This window comes from Staurois parvus, unplaced genomic scaffold (assembly GCF_062004578.1).
Source record: "Staurois parvus isolate SC_StPar_1 unplaced genomic scaffold, SC_StPar_1.0 ptg000453l, whole genome shotgun sequence".
In the NCBI taxonomy this organism is placed as follows: Eukaryota; Metazoa; Chordata; class Amphibia; order Anura; family Ranidae; genus Staurois; species Staurois parvus.
Genome location: NW_028318249.1, coordinates 127231 through 148979, shown reverse-complemented (window position 1 = coordinate 148979; position 21749 = coordinate 127231). Strand labels below are relative to the sequence as shown.

At 44.6% G+C, this 21749-nt stretch overlaps 1 protein-coding gene and 1 pseudogene across 3 annotated transcripts in view; one reads left to right on the top strand and one right to left on the bottom strand.

Moving 5' to 3' along the window:
- The window catches only part of LOC149453048 (uncharacterized), a 189553-nt gene that overhangs the window by 147715 nt on the left and 20089 nt on the right, over nucleotides 1–21749 (bottom strand). The window lies entirely within an intron of this gene.
- On the top strand, nucleotides 9223–10964 carry LOC149453049 (ras GTPase-activating-like protein IQGAP2; annotated as a pseudogene).

The window sequence follows — 21749 nt, the reverse complement described above, 5'->3', positions numbered from 1 at the left end:
TTCAAGACTCTTCTGTGAAGATTCCTAGTTGCTCCATAGCCACTGCCACTTCATTTTGCAGCTTTGCAAGTTGGTTGACTCCTTGATAGAGCCTTGGAGGATTGTGCCCAGATCCCACCTGAGAGAAAATGTGGAGCCAAACTTTGCTCTAGGCACTGGATCCTGTGTGAGGTGCTCACCTTGGCACTTAGTGCATTGTATTTGAGCTATCTGCATGGTGCTATACAGTTCCAGGGTTGAGGTCCATCCACTGGTGGTACCCTGTCTCTGAAGATCCTTCCTAAAGGGTATGACCACCGGTACAGTGAAGACTGTTTGGGATGCCCTTGAGGGGGCTGTTGTTGCGCACCCGGATTGCAATCAGTGAGTACCTAAGGGCTTGTTCTACAGGTGGTGCATCAGTAACCCTTGCTGCTACTATACTCTATATACCTGGAATTATATATATTGTTGGTTATCTCTGTAAGGCATCATGCCATTTTTGCCAAAGGTCATGTTAACTGCAATCAGTCTGCCTCACCTTCTCCTCCAGAATCTATCTCTGTTATTTTCTACAGCTTCTGTAGCTGTGGCCAATGTGGAAGTCTACCCTATCCCCTCAGATGGGTTGGTACATGGGGAGCTTTAGTCTATAGGCTTAACACCTAGCCTAAATGTATTTGCATAGACTGTTCTATGCCAAGCTGAATCCTTAGATGGCCCCATCCTACTACTGTTCCCAGGACTTCAGACATTGAGGATCTCTTTTGCCTTTGGTTTGGCAAGCCATCACTCTGGTCTGACACAGCTTCTCTCTCCTGAGATCAGTACCACAGGGACATCTGCCTCATACTGCAACTAATGGCTGATAACTTCTCCTATTGGGTACTTAAACGTTGCATGGAGTCTGCCAGGTTTGTCATTGTAACTTTCATGTGGGGGACTTTCCAGGCCTTGTAGCCTTTTTTTCTAAGTATTGCCATGCCTTGGACCTGTCTACTGTACCAAGGGTCTTCTCAATGCACACTTACTTATTACTAGTAAACAAGGATTCTTGCTTTCCATATATTGCAATACATATTCAAGCTGGCCAAATGCATCAAAGTGATCCCTCTTTAGCCATCTGCTACTCTACTGTGCAAAATGCCAACAGGTCAGTCAACATCCATCAGACTGTGCAGATCCTATTGAGATCCTGGATGATCCTCAAATTCTAGAAATAGAACTCAGAGCTGGATCCTTTCATTGCTCTGAATATCTGAGCCTGATTCTAATCCTTGTCCTGTGCAAAGTTTTTCCTTCCCCTAGAAATGCTCCAAACTTTTCACTCCCATGTTCAGACTCTGAAGTCCAGGACCAACCGACCCTGATTTTGCATAAGCGTTAAGGATTTAATGGGGTCCTTCTTGAGGAAGTCCCATATCCCCATCTTCACACCAGACTGTTGCTGCTTACCATTCTGCAGCATGGGACATGAATGTGTAATATCTGGTTTATCCCATTCGCTGTCAGGCAGGACCAGGCTTGCCCTGATGTTCAACGCTAGATGCAAAAAATGTCCTACCTCCCAATGCTTTGGTTGGTGCTGTTGACGAATGTCAGCTTTTTCGGCTCAGCAAAAGTTCTAGGCACCCTTTTAGTATGAAGGACTTGGTCATTGCTGAAAATAATTTACTAGCAGTGTAGTAGACTAATAGAAATCCAACAGACCCAACAGTCATGACATGTATGCTGCTGATTCTGTGTAATTGAATCACTAATTGAAAGGGGCATGTTCAAAATAATAGCAGTGTGGAGTTCCATTAGTGAGGTCTTTCATTCTTTGAAAAACAGGTGGCAATTATTGCCCTTATTTAAGGAAGGAAGGCAGCAAATGTACATGCTGGTTACAGTGCATTTCTCTCTGAAATTCTGAGGAAAATGGGTCGTTCCAGACATTGTTCAGAAGAACAGTGTACCTTGATTAAAAAGTTGATTGGAGAGGGGAAAACATATAAAGAAGTGCAGAAAATGATAGGCCGCTAAGCTAAAATGATCACAAATTCTTTAAAATGGCAACCAAAACCTGAAAGACGTGGAAGAAAGCGAAAAACTACCATTTGAATGGATAGAAGAATAGCCAAAATGGCAAGGACTCAGCCAACAATCAGCTCCAGGAAGATGAAAGAAGGTGTAAAGTTCCCTGTGAGGACTGTTACAATTAGAAGACGCCTATGTGAAGCCAAGCTATCTGCAAGAAGCCCCCGCAAAGTCCCACTGTTGAAAAAAAGACATGTGCTGAAGAGGTTACAATTTGCCAAAGAGCACATTGACTGGCCTAAAGAGAAATGGCGCAACATTTTGTGGACTGATGAAAGTAAGATTGTTCTTTTTGGGTATAGTGGCCGGAGACAGTTTGTCAGACGACCCCCAAACACTGAATTCAAGCCACAGTACACTGTGAAGACAGTGAAGCATGGTGGTGCAAGCATCATGATATGGGGATGTTTCTCATACTACGGTGTTGGGCCTATTTATGGCATACCAGGGATCATGGATCAGTTTGATTACATCAGAATACTTGAAGAGGTCATGCTGCCTTATGCTGAAGAGGAAATGCCCTTGAAATGGGTGTTCCAACAAGACAACGACCCCAAACACACCAGTAAACGTGCAACATCTTGGTTCCAGACCAACAAGATGGACGTTATGGAGTGGCCAGCCCAATCCCCGGATCCTAATCCAATAGAAAACTTGTGGGGTGACATCAAAAATGCAGTTTCTGAGGCAAAACCAAGAAACAGAGAAGAACTGTGGAATGTAGTCCAATCATCCTGGGCTGGAATACCTGATCACAGGGGCCAGAAGTTGGGTGACTCCATGCAACACAGATGTACAGCAGTTCTCAGAAACAGTGCGACTACAACCAAATATTCATTAAGTCATTCAAAGGAAAGCAAAATCTTCAAACATTTTTCAGTTTATATAGTGAATGTTTGAGTTTGTAAAGAAGAATACAAATACTGATATTTTTTTGAACAGTCTAATATTCACTTTTCTTCAATTTTTTTTAGAGGAACAACACAAATTTGATCTATTTTTCTTCATGTTTTGATGCACATGCTGGATCGAAATGGGGCTCAGGTAAGTATAAGGGGGGCTGGGGAGCTGCATTCAGAAGGTTTTTTTACCTTAATGCACTGAAGGCATTAAAGTAAAAAAACGTTCTGCCATTAGAACAGATTTAAACTGAACTCTGCATTAGTTCTTCGCTGTATGGTCTTCTGCCTTCCTGTGCAGAGCGATAAGGGGGTACCTCTGGTCCTCCTGTATGGGGCCCAGAGCTTGCAATTCAACAGGGGTCCGTCGGCAGAGTGGGACCTTTTACTTCCATGTACTGCTGACTGCTCTCCTGGTCTGCAGCAATTAAAAAAACTTCCTGGGCCCCTGGCGGAGTAATCCTTGTGCTACAGTACCCGACAACTGAATTAAAATTTGTGCCTGTTTGTGCCTGTATCAATGTTATTGCTGTAAACTGCAACATGATTACTCTGCCGGACTATTTGATGATTTTCAGACACAGGCAAGTTTGTTTTTTTTGTAATTGCTGCAGACCAGCAGCAGCGGTGCCCCGAAGTAAATATTAAGTAGTCCCACTCCTTTTCCCAGGCCCCTGCTGAACTGATAGAAATTACTGTATCATCTGAACAGCCTTAGGTCTCATTTACACATGAGGTGCCCTCTGAAGAACAATCCACATTTGGATTGCTCTTTAAAGGGAATGTGACAGGCAGTGAGGAGGAATTATATCGCCTCTTCACCAACTGTTTAAACCCCTTATACCCGCAACTGTCCCTGCCCAGTGAACTCAACAGCAGGGACAATTTTTGCTGCACAATTTGGCTGCAGCATTTGTACACCCCCTTTTGCTGCCTTTGCAGCTTAAAGGGAATGGCTGGGTGGTGATAACACAGCTCAACCTTGCATTTTTACTGCTCCTCAGCCACAAGTGTAAATATAGCTGCAGGGCTCCTTTTTACAGTTGTGTTGCTCTCTAAAGAGTGATCTGTGGTGGATCAATATTTAGAGTTGTTCGACAGGTGGTGAGGAAGCATTATGTTGCCTCCTCACCACCTGTTTTAACCCCTAAAATCCAACACCACTCAGCTGCAGCCATGTGCACTGCACACGGTTGCTGCACAGCCCCATTCAGTTGAATGGGTTGAATTCAGCAAGTGGTAGTGTCCGCCGAGCTCTCCAGGCAATATCACTTTTGCTGCACCACAATGTAAAGCATTGAAGCCACATGTATACACTTTGCAACTTAAGGGGGAGCAGTAAAATGGCCTTACTTAGTCTGACAATGCAAGTGATAATGTGCCACATGCTGTACCACTCAGCAGGCTACACTATGAACATTACACACTCCTGATCCCTGCATTTTGTATGTTTTGCACTCCTACATTACATACTCTTGACCCCAGCAATCTGTACATTACTAATTTCTGACCCCTGAACTATGCACATTACCTGCTCCTGACCTCTGCACACTACACAGTACATGTTCTTGAAACCTGCATTTTGTATGGTATATGCACATATTTGATCCCTGTGCTCTGTTTTACATCCCTACCCCTACCCCTGTCCAATTTTGCCAAGCAGCTGTGAGTGGAAGCAGGACAGGACAGCCCTTTGTATTAGTGCCCTCTGGCACTCTGTAATGCTGCCCGGCCGGCCAGAGAAAAGAGAAGGACCAAGAGCTCAGTGAGACTCATGCCGCACTCGGCCAATGACCACAGCCCCACAATTTAAAAACGCGCCAAGCAGTGCCTTGATGCCATTTCACGCCCGCCCCTCCACCGAGAATGCCCAAGTCCGCCTAGCATTTGAATGGCGCATGCGTCATTCAAAAGTCGGCCTGCTGTCATATTTTTTTATAGCCAGCCGATGTTGCAGTTGCAGAACCTGCTCCAATTTTTCAGTTTGTGAGAGTAGCGTTGACTTTATTCTTGCAACACTCTTTATCAACTCCCCCACTGAATCTACCAACATTTATTAAATACCAATAAAAACATGAAACGTACATCTTTGTGTTTTAGTGTTAATATACGCAATTGGAAAGTATCTTAGCTCAGTGACTTTCAGCTTAGATTAAGTACAGTATGTTTACTTTTTTATAATTCAATGTTTACCAAACACACCCTGCGGTGTGTTAATATATCTCAAGCATAGTTCAAAAACTTGCGGCACTTCAGAATACCAGTAATCCATCCATGTCATTAAGCCAATTTGGGTCACCTCTACCTAAGACTGAAAAGGCTCACCCAAAAGAGGTGACTCCACAATGGGAAAGGTCAAATGCTGAAGGTATCTCAAGTAGCCTTTGAACACAGCCGTCTACTATCTGATCCAAACGCCCTGACACCCTTCCTTCAAACAAATACACCGAAAAGTAAAATATACCCCAGGATTTTGTTAATAATTGCGTTTACCAGCCAAGTAAAAAAATAAATCCCATCACTGTGACAATGGGAGCAACATAAGTCTCAAATTTCTGTGTCATTGAGAGAAAAATAACCCCCATAATTGTTATCAGTGGGATTAAAGTCAGTGGAATAAAATAAACCATGAAATGTCCATGAAATAAAATAAGCCCCATCCTTGGTGTTAATGGAATAGAATGAGCCCCATCCTTGGTGTTAATGGAATAGAATGAGCCCCATCCTTGGTGTTAATGAAATAAAATGAGCCCCATCCTTGGTATTAATGAAATAAAATGAGCCCCATCCTTGGTATTAATGGAATAAAATGAGCCCCATCCTTGGTATTAATGGAATAAAATGAGCCCCATCCTTGGTATTAATGGAATAAAATGAGCCCCATCCTTGGTATTAATGGAATAGAATAAATTTGCCATCATTGGTGTTAATTAAATAAAATAAGCCGCATCATTGGCGTTAATGGAATGAAGACAGCACCAGTTTGTTGGAGGTAGGGGAGTGTTACATGTATTAGCAGATTTAGATACACTAACAAATTGAATCCAAACTCCAGCTCACAATTCATAATCATTTACACCAGTATTTTTTAATTTTGGGAAACCCAAGCTTCTCAAGCTTCACTCCCTCTGTGATGTGAGTGTTGCCTTACCCTCTCCCCCCCCCCCTCCTTTGCTTTTGCTGTGCCTTATCTCTAGCCTTTTTTTTTTCCCATCTCTTCTAACATTCTGCTAAAACTTTGTGATTTGTATAGTACTGCTTGGACCTTGAAGAAGGGGACATTCCCCGAAAGCTTGTCCTCAAAATTGTAAGTTAGTGCAAATAAAAAAAGTATCACGGACAGTACTCAATTGTTTCTGTCGCAAATTCACTAATTCGGCTACAATCACCTCAAGCAACATGAATAAATAAAAGCTGATTATTTTAATCACCCGTCAGTAGAACTACAGGCATCCCTTTTTTTAATTTTGGATAGAGTAAGGGAGGGGTTATAACCTGTCAGAATTTTTTTTTTTCGCCATCTGTGCCTTTCCCTTCACTTCTTGTCCCATAGCCAAAGAGGAAGCGAGAAGAAAATCCCAGCAAATTAACAGGATTCCTTGGAGACTCTAGTGTCCCCATTGGAAGATTTCCCCCCTATTACTTTTCTGGGAACAACCCAAAATGTAGGATTTTCTTTTACTTTCAGTGATAATGGTAATCAGGACAAATAGAGAGGGCAAATCTCCCTAACGGAGACACAGACAGCAATAAAATCTGACAGGGGTTCTAATCCCTCTCCACTCTATCCATAACTAGAAAAAAAGGTTTGCCTCCAGTTATACTTTAAATGGTTTGCCTCATCCATGTACACTGCAACAATCTGCTGGAGAGCTTCCTGTTTACATTAAATATACTGTAGATTGATGTGTGTATAGAATATAAGCATACTATCCTGGTGTATTAATTCTGTGAATTAAACCTCCAGTGTCCCCTCTGAAAGGCAGACAACATCATCACCCAACAAGCTATCTAAACATGGCTCTGGACTTGCATTAGTACGGGTAGCACTGTTTATAAAGGTGTGTTGCCCATCCCCCATACCATGCCTCAGCAGCAGGTTGAAGTCTCTAAATTTGAAAAAAATGACTGTTATTTTCAGTTGAATCCACTGAGATTTGAAAATTACAGTTCCACAGCTAAAGGTGGGGGATGGAAACCGCCTAACAACCCCCCCCCCCACCAGCCCTACCCCAAGACAAACTGCTGTAAATTAACATTTGGTTGATTTATTGATTTCAACAATTTCTCCTATTAAAAAAGCCTGATTTTACACCACTCTACGGGCTTCATTCACAAAGCTAACACACTAAGACACAAATGTTTATTTTATATATAAAATATTACAGTCAAGTTTAAATATTACATGTGAGCACAATTAATATATGTATTCAGGGGTTTGTGAATTAATCCCATTAGTATTCCTGATAATTACAGTGCATAACCCCTTATGTAACATATTACTGGGCTCCTTAGACCAGAGTTCTTTGTTCAAAACAAGATCTAAAAATAGCAACCAATCAGCTGTGCTCACTGTGGTCATGTGACCTCTGTGGTCATGGACCTCTGTGTGATGTCACAGTGTAGCAGGCAGACACTTTCTGTCTTCCGTGGTGAGCAGTACTGTACTAGACTGCTAAAGGCGTTTTCTTCAAATATCTTGTTTATATTTGCACTAATGTGCTCCAATTTAAACATTTCTCATCAAATGACCACCATTGAATCTCAGCGAGAAAGTAAGAAACTTTTTCTACATTTTTTCCCATATTTTGAACAAAAACATGTTTTTCTCATTCACCTCTACCTACAAGTACTGTGCACACACATTCATAACACAGGCAGTGACAAAGTCAGCTCCTCTCCCTATTCTTTTCTATTGAGAGCTGAATCTTGGCAGCCATCCAGCCCTCTAATAGAAACACAGCAGGTGCTGCCCCCTAATGGGAACACAAGGCAGGTGCTGTAACATCTTTGTTGTTTGGTAATAATGACTTCACATTATATACAGCTAGAGGGGTTAGGGTGGGCTTGTTTTAAAGCTCCCTTACTGCTTGTTAAATTATAGGAATACTTTAATGTCCATAGTCTGGGCACAGATGCTCTTTAGGCTTACATGTATTTATTGTTTGTCATTGACGCCATATACTTGTTTTACGTTGTGTACATACAGCCGGATAATATGTGACAGATCTGCATATGTAGCAGAATGGTATATAGTGTAGAATTGGCTCTCAACATTATAACTTTATTATGCCTAGTGTGGACAGGCTTTGGATTAAACTGTTACCTGAGCAATTTTAAAGTCAGAAGGGATATATCTTACATGGTAGGTGAATATCCCCTCATTTTTTTTAAGTGGGCCCTTTAAGGACCAATCTAAGGTTAATGAATGGTGAAAAAGAAATAGGAAGAGGAGGACGGGGTCTCAGGTTTGGGAAGGTTGTGGTAATGTTCCCAAGCCACTGCTCTGTGTGTCCATTCACACACAGAGCTGCAGTTTGGCCCTGCCCCCTCTCTCACCTCATTGGCTGACTGGCTGTGATCGACAGCAGTGAGAGCCAGTGGCTCCTGCTTGCTGTCTTAGCCAATGAGGAGGCAGAGACCTTGGACAATGAGGCTGTCTTGCACATTGCTGGATTGCGATAGGGCTCAGGTAAGTATTTGGGGGGGGGGGGGGGAGCTGGGGGGCACTGCTGCACACAGAAGGTTTTTTACCTTCATGCATAGAATGCATGAAGGTGACAAACCTTGAGCCTTTACAACCACTTCAAGTCAGCCTTTTTTTAATGTGCTGCCAAAGAGGCTCAATTTCTGTTTATTTCCATGTGGCTGAAGACAAGCCAGCTAGGGTCACAATAATGACAGTGCTTTGGGACAAACATTTTGGTGTCTAATGCCCAGAAAGTCACAGTATACAGTATATATTCACAATTTTGTTTTCTTAGTTTTAGACAAAGTGAGGAAAGGTTAGAACACAATTAAAACCATTTTCTTTTATTTTACAGGTTTTACAACTATGGAGAATGAGGTTATGTCATCCCTTGTAGAAATACGCTCAATTGTTGGGAGCAACCACGCTGGAAAGCTTTCCAAGAAGTTGCTCCGAAGCAAAAGATTATCAGTTAGTTCCAGTCTAAAGGATTCCCATTCCTTGGACTCCTCCTTGGATATCCCTTCTCCCCAAGAGGTATTGATAAATTACCTAGAAGGTGAAGTTTCCACTAAAATGAATGCCATCCAAACACTAAAAGAGGAGTTGAATACCTTGGACAAGAAAATATCAATTCTTGTGAATGGGAAACGGACACTAGAAAGCCTTGTGTCCCGATTTCCAAAACTAAAGCTGGACAACAGAATGGACATTGAAGATGCGATGTCCATTGACAGACAACGCATGCTTGAACTGAGCAGGAAGACACAGAGGTTGGAACCCTATCAGCACCTCTTCTATCATCTACAGACCCAACCAAAGTACCTGTCCAAGCTCATATGTCAGATGTCAGTACATGAGTATACCATTCTTGAAGAAAGGCTTCTTCCCGGACTCTACAATCATGCCTCAACTCCAAGAGAGGAATATCATTTTGTCAAGTTTTTGGGAAATGCTATTCAGTATGAGGTCGAGAAAAAATGTACTCATATCAAGGATATAGTGGAAGGAAAATTAATGGGCATTGAGACTGCCTTCAGCTTTTACAGGCAGGCTGCAAAATGTAATGTCCTCCACAACAAGCTCACTGAAGTGATAGATGGGATATTTCACTTACATCACAGATTATTGGAAATACCTTCTCTCACTACTAACATGGCAGACCTAGTCTTAAATGCAATATTCTCAGATGTGCACAGTATACCTTATGGAATAAGGTATGTGACAAGAGTCCTAAGACAAGCCCTGCATAAAAAGTTCCCCCAGGCAAGTGCAGATGAAGTCTTTGAGACTCTTAGCCTTTTCATGTACCAGTATTTCCAGCCAGCTATAGCAGCTCCAGATGACTTTGGAATACTGAAATTTAAAATGTCAACAGAATCAGGGCAAAAAGAGAACTTCTTGATCGTGGCTGTGCTTGTCGGCCACACCTTAATTAATAGCCATTTCCCCAAGGAAAATGCTGGAGCTTCAATCAAGAATGACTATATAATCAAAAACCATCCACGTTTCAGGAGCATGTTTGAGGAGGTTTTTAATGTTCCAGAACCAGAGGAAGAATTTGGCTTCAATGAATATTCTGACATGATTTCCCTAAAGAATCCAGTGATAGAGCTTCATGCAATGGACATTGTAAGCACACATAAGCTGCTTTCAAAATATGAAAAAGTGGTCATCCCAAACCAACAAGACAGTCTTTATCAAATTTTCAAGGATCTTGGACCAGTTCCTAAGGTTAAAGATCTTCTTTTTTATGAGAATGCAGCTGCTGCTAACAGAGGTGGAGACTTGACAGCAACTAAAGTCTGCCTCTCCTTAGGCAGCAAATATATTCCACAAAAAGAGAAAAATTTGACAAACCCAAAGGCTTTACAGGATGCTGGGCTTTCAAAAGCAATGGACTCCCAAGATATCCTGAACAATACTGACATGGATGTCACAAAGGAAAATGAATTTCAGCTGCAGCAACAAGCTGAAATAACGAAGCTCAGCCAAGCAGTGGATGCCCTTAACGTCAGCTTCAAATATTACCAGGACAAGGTAAACCAATATCAAAGGTTCTGGAACAGTTGCCTAGAAAACCTAGTGGGCCAAATGTCATCCAATATTGACATGAACAAAAAGATGCAGAAGGAGACGGAGAAGCAAGATGACATTAAGATTTTGGGGCTGAAGGAAGAGAGGAAAGAAAAGGAGAATAAGCAAACTAGGAAGAAGAGGACCTGGCTTCATAAATTGTTCAGCCCTAAGTCACCCACTAGCATCAAAAAGGTCAAATATACTGCAGAAAAACTGCACTACAAAGGTGTCATTGTTGACACAACATGTAAGGAGACCAAAGAGCTGGAGAGAAAACTGCTGACAATAGAATTTGAAGATGACCACCAAATTAAAGTCAGCATCGGCAAAAAGTTTGTTCTCCTTCCCATTGCTGACATCCTAAACCTCCATTACAGCAGAACACCAATCATGGAGTTATTCTGCTATCGGGTTGATGTCAGCATGTTGTTGTTTTTAGTGTACAGCAAGCTTTATGTCAGAACAACACATAACGCACTGTATCAAGAAATAACACCATAGGTTGTTGATTCAGGGAGCATTCGATGGCCCTAGGGCGGGTTCAGCAAGACGCTGATTGCAATCTACCACTCGACTGCGGGCAGGCGACAGATAGATCGTTATCTCTGCCCTGCTTCCCCCAGCCGCTGCTGCTCTCATGTTCACTGCAGAGCGGAGAGCGAGCATAGTGATGGATGGAGGGCGGAGCTCCCTCAGTAACCTTTCGAATTAACCAGCAGGTGATTGGTTGCTAGGCGGGCCTAGAGAGAGAGAGGGGGAGAGAGAGAAAGAGAGGGGAGAGAGAGAGGGAAGAGAGAGAGGAGAGAGAGATATTGAGGGGGGGGAGAGAGGGAAGAGAAGAGAGGGGGGAGATCTCGGGCTGGACACCGGACTGAGGCACTTCGGGCTGGACACCGGACTGAGGCACTTCGGGCTGGACACCGGACTGAGGCACTTCGGGCTGGACACCGGACTGAGGCACTTCGGGCTGGACACCGGACTGAGGCACTTCGGGCTGGACACCGGACTGAGGCACTTCGGGCTGGACACCGGACTGAGGCACTTCGGGCTGGACACCGGACTGAGGCACTTCGGGCTGGACACCGGACTGAGGCACTTCGGGCTGGACACCGGACTGAGGCACTTCGGGCTGGACACCGGACTGAGGCACTTCGGGCTGGACACCGGACTGAGGCTCTTCGGGCTGGACACCGGACTGAGGCTCTTCGGGCTGGACACCGGACTGAGGCTCTTCGGGCTGGACACCGGACTGAGGCTCTTCGGGCTGGACACCGGACTGAGGCTCTTCGGGCTGGACACCGGACTGAGGCTCTTCGGGCTGGACACCGGACTGAGGCACTTCGGGCTGGACACCGGACTGAGGCACTTCGGGCTGGACACCGGACTGAGGCACTTCGGGCTGGACACCGGACTGAGGCACTTCGGGCTGGACACCGGACTGAGGCACTTCGGGCTGGACACCGGACTGAGGCACTTCGGGCTGGACACCGGACTGAGGCACTTCGGGCTGGACACCGGACTGAGGCACTTCGGGCTGGACACCGGACTGAGGCACTTCGGGCTGGACACCGGACTGAGGCACTTCGGGCTGGACACCGGACTGAGGCACTTCGGGCTGGACACCGGACTGAGGCACTTCGGGCTGGACACCGGACTGAGGCACTTCGGGCTGGACACCGGACTGAGGCACTTCGGGCTGGACACCGGACTGAGGCACTTCGGGCTGGACACCGGACTGAGGCACTTCGGGCTGGACACCGGACTGAGGCACTTCGGGCTGGACACCGGACTGAGGCACTTCGGGCTGGACACCGGACTGAGGCACTTCGGGCTGGACACCGGACTGAGGCACTTCGGGCTGGACACCGGACTGAGGCACTTCGGGCTGGACACCGGACTGAGGCACTTCGGGCTGGACACCGGACTGAGGCACTTCGGGCTGGACACCGGACTGAGGCACTTCGGGCTGGACACCGGACTGAGGCACTTCGGGCTGGACACCGGACTGAGGCACTTCGGGCTGGACACCGGACTGAGGCACTTCGGGCTGGACACCGGACTGAGGCACTTCGGGCTGGACACCGGACTGAGGCACTTCGGGCTGGACACCGGACTGAGGCACTTCGGGCTGGACACCGGACTGAGGCACTTCGGGCTGGACACCGGACTGAGGCACTTCGGGCTGGACACCGGACTGAGGCACTTCGGGCTGGACACCGGACTGAGGCTCTTCGGGCTGGACACCGGACTGAGGCTCTTCGGGCTGGACACCGGACTGAGGCACTTCGGGCTGGACACCGGACTGAGGCACTTCGGGCTGGACACCGGACTGAGGCACTTCGGGCTGGACACCGGACTGAGGCACTTCGGGCTGGACACCGGACTGAGGCACTTCGGGCTGGACACCGGACTGAGGCACTTCGGGCTGGACACCGGACTGAGGAATGATATTGCAAGCCGACTGAGGCTAGGTGTAACAAATCTGTCCATGTCTGCAGTACTGGTTGAACAAAACTCAGCTTACACATAGCCTGTCTGATCAAAGACTGCACTGCGTTTATGCAATCCATGAGCACATGTGATGGACAAGCTGCATAGTGCTCATGGAAACAATCTGGATCATCCTCCAACAACCATACCAGTGATTCCACTTGATCCACACTAAATGGGGGAAAAAAGTCATTCCTGCTTTCAGGGGTACAGGACCGAGCCAACTCAACACAAACCTGGATCAATGGCTGCACCTCAGAAAACTCTGTGCCCTGATCAACTAGACAATGAGCGATCCTTATACACTCTAGCAGTTGATCCCGGGTATACTCCTTCAGAGTCTGATAAGCATATTCTCTGTCATCAAACACTAGCAGAGATAAATACACAACCTCATCAAGATCCATCCTTCCCAGCAACAAGCCAAGATGGCTTCCCTGTGCAGCCACTTCTGGTCAGGATGGCCTTGTTGTAATGTCAGGGATGCGGGTGTGACCAGAAGTGTGTGGACTGACACAGGGAAACGCAGGTTTCAGATATAGTAAATAATATAATTTATTGAGACTAACAATACAAAACGCAGTGCAAAACTAAACATAACACAGTGCAAACAAACTGAACCAAACCTCCAACAGATAACAAACATACGATACAATAGTCAGGCAGGCCGGGTCATAGCAAATGGGCAAACGGAGTACCAGGAGCAGGCGGGAGAGTGGTCAGGACTAGCCGAGGTCAGTACGGGCAGAGTTCAGGCAGCGTCAGGACAGGCAGAAACAGGATCAGGAAACCAGGGCCAAGCAAACAGTACAACAAGGCACAGACTGCAGGTCTGGCCATCACTTAAATACACCACCTGCAATCAACCCCAGGTGATGGCTAATTGCCGAAGTGAGCCTCTGGTTGTTGAGAGCACCCGCTGGCCAGCCCTGGTACTGCAGCCCACAAGGCAGGTGAGTCCCACCACTATTGGCTAGTCAATTCCTGACATATGTGCTGTGTGGGGAAGAGGAGATCTCTTAAAGTGGAGTTCCACTCAAAAGTGGAAGCTTCACTTATTTGCCTCCTCCTTCCCCCTCCACTGCCATATTTGGCACCATTTGGAGGGGAGGGAGGAGCGGATACCTGTTTGTGACAGGTACCCGCTCCCACTTCCGGCTCAGTTTGCCACAGGGAAGTGAGCCGGAAGTTCGGCCCCCTCCTCCCTCTTAGTCTCCTGGCAACTTTCACAGATCCCAGAAGACTGCCAGAGCAATTAGTATGTGACTTGCGCATGCGCAGTGGGCACCAGGCTGTGAAGCTGTCATAGTTTGGTGCCCACAGTTGAGATGCTGGCGCCATGGAGGACAGAAGGAGAGAAGGGACTGCGTGTGTGAGAACATGGCTGGACTCTGGGACAGGTAAGGGTGTGTTTATTAAAAGTCAGCAGCTGCAGTTTTTGTAGGCTGCTGACTTTTAATAATCACAAAAATGTCTGGAACTCCGCTTTAAGGGCTCTGCCAACAGGGACACAGTCCTCAACTCTCACTGTCTTCCGCCATGCTGACTCCTGTACCCTGCCGGTACCGATCACTCACTGTGTTTATTTAGAGAAACCTGCCTTCATGGTGGGTCACAGTGGGACTTTAATTCCGCTTTAACAAGCCATGCTACCTAATGTCATTGACCATATTTGGTCAATGACTTCACTCGGAGATACCCGCTGGATTGTTTACTACATGAAACAAGCCAGCGGGAGGGGAAGTCACTCATTTAGTGGCAGTAGTGATACCACCACCAACTGATACAAAGTTTGGCTACAGAAATAAGAAATAACACCATAGGTTGTCGATCCAGGGAGCATCCGATCGTCTTAGGACAGGGTTCGGCAAGCTGACGATTGTAATCTACCGACAGCTGGCTTGTGAACACGGCTCTGCTTCTCCCCAGCCTCAGCCACTCTCTTGTCCACTACAGAGCGGAGAGTGGGAGGCAGCATAGTGCTGGATGGAGGTCAGAGTTCCTTAGTTAACCTTTCGAATTAAGCAACAGGTGATTGGTTGCTAGGTGGTACCACCACTAACTGATGCAAATTTTGGCTACAGCAGCTGCTGGAGGATCGGGTAGGCAAACAGGCGAAATCTGGCCATTTAGCTTTTCTATGTAGCAAACCTTGAACAACTAGAGTTCAAGTGCAATTCTCTGTCGACCCAAACTCAAAGCTTATCCCTAGTATGGAGTAGGAATGAGCTTGAGGTTTGGATCCATGTTGAGTTAGACCCAAACACTAGCTGGTTCAAGTTCTCCAAACTGAATGGCCACATTTGCCCAGCTCAATGACCCAAACATCAGCCTGCTGCAGCCAGACGTCATTTACTTAGTAATAGTATCACTACCAAAATGGATCCCCCGTCATTAGTTTCTAGGTAGATAGCTACCTCCACAATTAAAAACTAAGCTTCTGGAGCCTGCAGTCACTGAATCACGGGTGCAATATTAGGCTGCATTCAGACTTGACTGTTTTGTAGCTTGAATCCCCAAAAAAGCTCAAACTTAAAAAATCAATTGCTCTCTATGGTGCCTGTTCACAGTTGATCGAGCAAACAGGCACCATAGTGAACAATCGATTTTTTAAGTTTGGAGCTTCGAGCTTTAACCCCTTTGCGCCGGTGCCTCCCGTCCCTTTAAGGGTTTCAGAAGCCGGGAGGCAAGGCGGGTTTAAGGTCATGTGACCGCTGTGACACGCCGTCACATGATCGGGAAAGGTCCCAATTGAAAGAGGAGACCGGGACCTTTCCCTGAGTACTGGACATGTGTGCTGGGAGCTCGCAGGGCACGCGCTCTCAGCACATATGTTCTTTTTTAATAGAACGCAAATGTGCGGGCGCTCGGCGTCTACAAAACAGGTTAAGCTACAAAACACTGAAGTGTGAATGCAGCCTCAGGCTCCTGCACACAATACCTGCAGGTCTGTGCTTACTATAAGGTTAGTCACCAAAGAAATGTCTCTATGAGTATGACACTCCTCCTATACCAACATTATTGCGCCAATATAACAGAGAGTGGATATAATTAATAGGTGCTGCTATTAATAAAAAACTGTAAATAATAATAAGTTGTGATAAACAAAATAACCACAAATAATAGCGCAATCCTAAATTGAATCAATAAATTAATTTGCACAAATATATATAACCACCACCAAATATGTGCAAATTAATAGTGCAATAACATAAATAAGGGATCTCAATATAGTCCATTCAAAAAAGTCCATATATCAATGATCCTCAATCAATGAAGTACTGAGATCCTCCTTCATCAAATGTGATATTCAGTGCTCAGAACACCCCATCAAAATGCACACTCACCATGTGCTAGTAATTAACCAGCATATTAGTATATATTCACCAAACATACTCCAAAAGAAGATCCTCATGTGTTGGTAATCAATCAGCATATCAATATATATCCGGTATTCCACCAAACTCCAAAGGAAGATCCTCTCATATCCAAATTAGCACATGTGGGTAAAGAAAGAACTCGCCAGTGTAATATTATCCAACAAATTTATTGTAAAAAAAAACCCTTAAAATCACACTCACAATAAGTAAGAAAAAAGCATTTGATACATCAGGGCACAGAGCCCTGTATCCAGTGTCTCACCAGCCTGCATGCACTCAAAATGGTGGTAGTACGATCACGTGATCCGGACACGTGCGTCGGAGTGCGTGGTGACGTCACCGCTAGCCACACCCTCTGTGCTTATACCAGTGTTTCTCAACTCCAGTCCTCATGGACCCCCAACAGGTCATGTTTTCAGGATTTCCCTCAGATGAAACAGCTGTGGTAATTACTAAGGCAGTGAAACTGATCAAATCACCTGTGCAAAATAATGGAAATCCTGAAAACATGACCTGTTGGGGGTCCATGAGGACTGGAGATGAGAAACACTGGCTTATACCAACGTACGGGCGTTCAGTTGCAGAGCTGTAGGCAGTGTGAATGGACTATGAGCGAACTGATCAGCATGCTCGCAGTCTTTTGAAACCACAAGTCGAACTGCCTTTGTGGATCATTAATTCACATATCTATGCCCACTGCACAGCCACACCATTTAAAAAATTTGGCAGCAGGTACACAGAGAAGAACCCACAGCTGCTGTCACAGAGAAAGGGGCTCTGGTACAGGGTCAATAGGTGCATGCAGGGGTGGACTGACAACTCATGGGGACCCCGGGCAATAAGGGATCATGGGGACCCTGTGTCCTTGCCCAAATTCAAAAAAGCCTATGAAAAAGGTACCAGGGGCATCTCATGGGGCCCCCTACTGACCCCGGGCCCTCGGGCAGTGCCCAAGTTTCCAAATGTTCAGTCCGCCCCTGGGTGCATGTTACGTGTTACACCCATGTTTAGGGTGTAAAATGTAACATGCTACTAAAGGTGAATTTAGCCTTTAAAACCATTGACACTGTGTGGCCCCCACTGCCTGCGGTTTTTCTTTTTTTCAAATTATAAACAAGCTGGCCAGCAAAATATTTGGTGAATGACTTCAGCCAATATCACTGACTGGTCTGGACATCCCAGTAGGAGGGGATTGTTGGCGCAGGTCGTCACGTTTATATTGGCGAGTCGTCGTTCATTGCGATTGATATTGGATCTACTTCGCTGGACAACGTAACTGATGCTGGATTTACACCGTGGGACATATTCATTGACCATCGGTGTGCGATGTCGTGTTTGTGTTGGCGAGTCGGCCGGGCATTGCTCATTGTGACTGACACTAGATTTAAATTAAATCGCTGGACAGTGTAATTGATGATGGATTTACACTGTGGGGCATGTTTTTTAATGGCAGAGTGAATAGTTGTGCTTCTATCAGAGGGTAGTAGGGTGTTGTTCATTGTGATTACATCGCTGGATGATGGTGATGAATTAACACTGTGGGACTTTTTTTCTTTTCATACATTGTCAACAGTGTTGGTGTGTTTATTTACAGTGTATTTTCGGTGGGAATGAGTAACCAGACAAGATATCTGGGGACCTGCTTATCCTTATGGCGCCTTTCACATGAGCAGACTAATCAGGCCTGGTTGTCTGTATTTCAAGTGGATCCGATCGGACGATCCATTGCTCTTTATTGAGCGGTGGGTGTAAGCGGACATGTGTCCGTTTACACCCTCCTGCATCCGGTTCGATCCTACCCACTAAAAAGAGACGGATGGGGATCCATTCCCCATCTGTCTGACGGATTGGATCAGATGACGGGTGGAAATGGACAGGTGGTCCGTTTACATCCAACAGCCCATAGAGGACAGCAGGCTGTGTTCATGTCTGCTCTGCATAAGCGGAGCGGACATGGATCTGTCACCTGCTTCCTCAGCGGGGATCAGCGGACAGATCCCCTCGCTGAGAGAGCAGATGCGCTGATGGGTTCCACCAAGTGTGAAAGGGGCCTAAGAGGAATTCCAGGTTCTGATAACTACAGTATGAGCCTCCTGCGCTACTAGATGAACAATGCTACCGAATTGGGAGGGCTGCTAGCACCCATCCATATATCAAATGGATACTAGAGTAGACAAATATATATATATATATATATTGGTGCAGCGCTTAACCTAAATGTTACCTACTAATAAATAAATACAATAATCATTATTTTTATGTGACTATTAGTGTACACTGAATAATAGTCCCTTATCGTGAAGTGAACTGATCCACTCAGGGATCTAAAGTGAAAACAAAGAAGTGACTAAACATGGTACCATAACAAAAAACAGTGAAAACAAAAAGTCCAAATGGGACTGTACTGATGTGAATAAAAAACAAATAGTATACAAAGAATCCCTGAAATTGGGACCAATAGCTCACAAAATAGTGATCACAATGGCTCAATAATGCCCAATAAGGAAAAGAACCAAGTGACAATAAGTGAATCCCTAAATGAGGGATCAAATTCCACAAAAGTGACAAGTGCTGTGTTATAACATCAAGAGAAAAAAAATATACCAAAATTATATGAACATATAAAAATAATGTTATGAAAAACATCAACACCACTTAAATTTAAATAATATTATGCAATAAGTCCAAAAGAAAAATAAAAAAGAATATACAAAAAAAGTATATAAAATATATTAAAAAATTCAAAGTTGCGTGAAGTGGATGTGCATAAGAACCAATGGGAAATAATCCATAAGCGGCTGAATTGCCCCCTCACCTCCTTGAAGCGACCCAAACGGGCCAAAACGCTTGATATCCCCTTCACTGCTATGCGTAATAAGCAGCAGGGTCACCTCCAGAGATGTTTAAATGAGATACAGCCAACTCACATTAAGATTAAGAAGGTAGAGATAGAAGACATCTTCCATAGTGGAAATCAGTTTAATATACTTTTAAGAACATATATAGCCAATTGCCCACTCAATTTGCATTAAAATAGAACAAGCTGTAAAACCACATGCTATGGGTGTACTTGCATGGGTTTTTAGGTGTAGCAAGATGGCATCCACGCCAAAAATACGTCACCACGTTCCTACGCGTTATGTCCCGTTATCACGAGACTTCCTCAGGGTAACGTCATTGGTGACATGCGGCTTTATATAGGGAAACTGGATGTCAATCACAGTTCAGAGGCGGACCTGCCTTTTGCTCCTACCTCTCAGGAAATCTCCTGCAGCCATTACCAGGGAAAATGTAATATTATTGATGATACTTATATTTCTACGCTTTTATTTATGTAACTGATCAATATATATTAAACCGGAGCTTGTGAAATAACACTTTTAAACTGTAGGTAACCCTACGGTGGCCATTTTATTGGGGTCCTGTATAGAAGATAATCTATGAGATGCTCCTACCTCTCAGGAACCTCCAATAGCTATACAAATCGGGGGACTATTAATATCTGAAACCTACACTTTTATTAAATCTAAAAATATAAGTTAAAACAGGGCATGTATATCTGCACTAATGCAGTTCTAAACCTTTATTAACAGCAATCAAAAGTTGAACAACGTAATATAAATGCATATATGGAATGTACTAAAAATATATAAGGAAGTGATGACTATTTAATATGGCGATCTATACCTATTTAAAATCATTTTTGTTGATATCTATAAAAACTAATGCCATAAATACTACATAGGATAAAAAACTATACATTTTACAGAAGAAAAGAGAAAAAACTGCTAATTACTATTTAATCTTATTGTTGTATATGGCCCCAACCTAATGTCACAAAAAGATATATGATACGCTAAAAAGTGCGTTTTGGAGTGACTATTTATGGTGTATCAATGCGTTATAAAGTGCGTTTTGGGATGTCACCTAAAAAGAATGATTATTGTATTCATTTATTAGTAGGTAACATTTAGGTTGAGCGCTGCACCAGGTTTTGATAAGTCCACTCCCTAAAGACTCCCCCCCCCCCCCCCACATCCACCAGGCTAGGGATGTGGTGATGAGGCCCTTGTCCCTATGAAGCAGGCAAGATACCCTTACCAAGTTGAGGGCACGTGGCGTGGCCTGGCATGGTTCAGGAAGTAGGGGGGTGCATGCTTCCTGCTTCTCTATTTCCTGACCAGTCAAGCTGAATGGCTAGATAAGGATTTGGTATAGATTTTGGAGGGACCCCATGCAACCATAAAGAATTACATTTATCAGCAATTCTTTTTTTCTGCATGTCACTTTTGCTGGACTACATCTTACAAGTGTGCCGCTTCATGGGCAGATTTACAGTATTCCCCAACATGTTATCTGAAGATATTTACCTGTGAGACAGGTAAGTCCAGATTTATTATTTTAATTGGCATTTTAGTCTTACCATGGTGATTCCAGAATTTATTTGTACAACAAACACAATTCTCATTTGTACAGTATAGTACATGACACAGGATCTATAGTTTTAACCCTGTTATGCTGCCACCTTCAGGAGATGGGATGCTAAAACAAGAAAGCAGTAAGGATGGCGCAGAATAACTCCTCCAGCTCTTAGCATGCCTCAGTTTTTCGCTATTATCCTTAAAAGGAACTTTGCCCTAAAAAAAAAAAATACTGTAGCTGCTGACTTTTAATAAACATAACAGGGATCCAGCGCTGTCCTCACCAAGGCCAGTTCTTTGCCGGTCTTAGGGTTCTGCGGCATGGCCATCTTGGATGTGGGAAGCCGGCGCTGACTTTCTGGTGCTTTACAGCTGGCTTCCCACTGTCCATGCACAAGTAGTGTTGCACTTTCCCAATAGGTACCCACTCAAAAAAAAAAAAATAAAAATATATATATATATATCATCCATGGAGTCTGCCAGGTTTGTCATTGTAACTTTCATGTGGGGGACTTTCCAGGCCTTGTAGCCTTTTTTTCTAAGTATTGCCATGCCTTGGACCTGTCTACTGTATCAAGGGTCTTCTCAATGCACACTTACTTATTACTAGTAAACAAGGATTCTTGCTTTCCATATATTGCAATACATATTCAAGCTGGCCAAATGCATCAAAGTGATCCCTCTTAAGCCATCTGCTACTCTACTGTGCAAAATGCCAACAGGTCAGTCAACA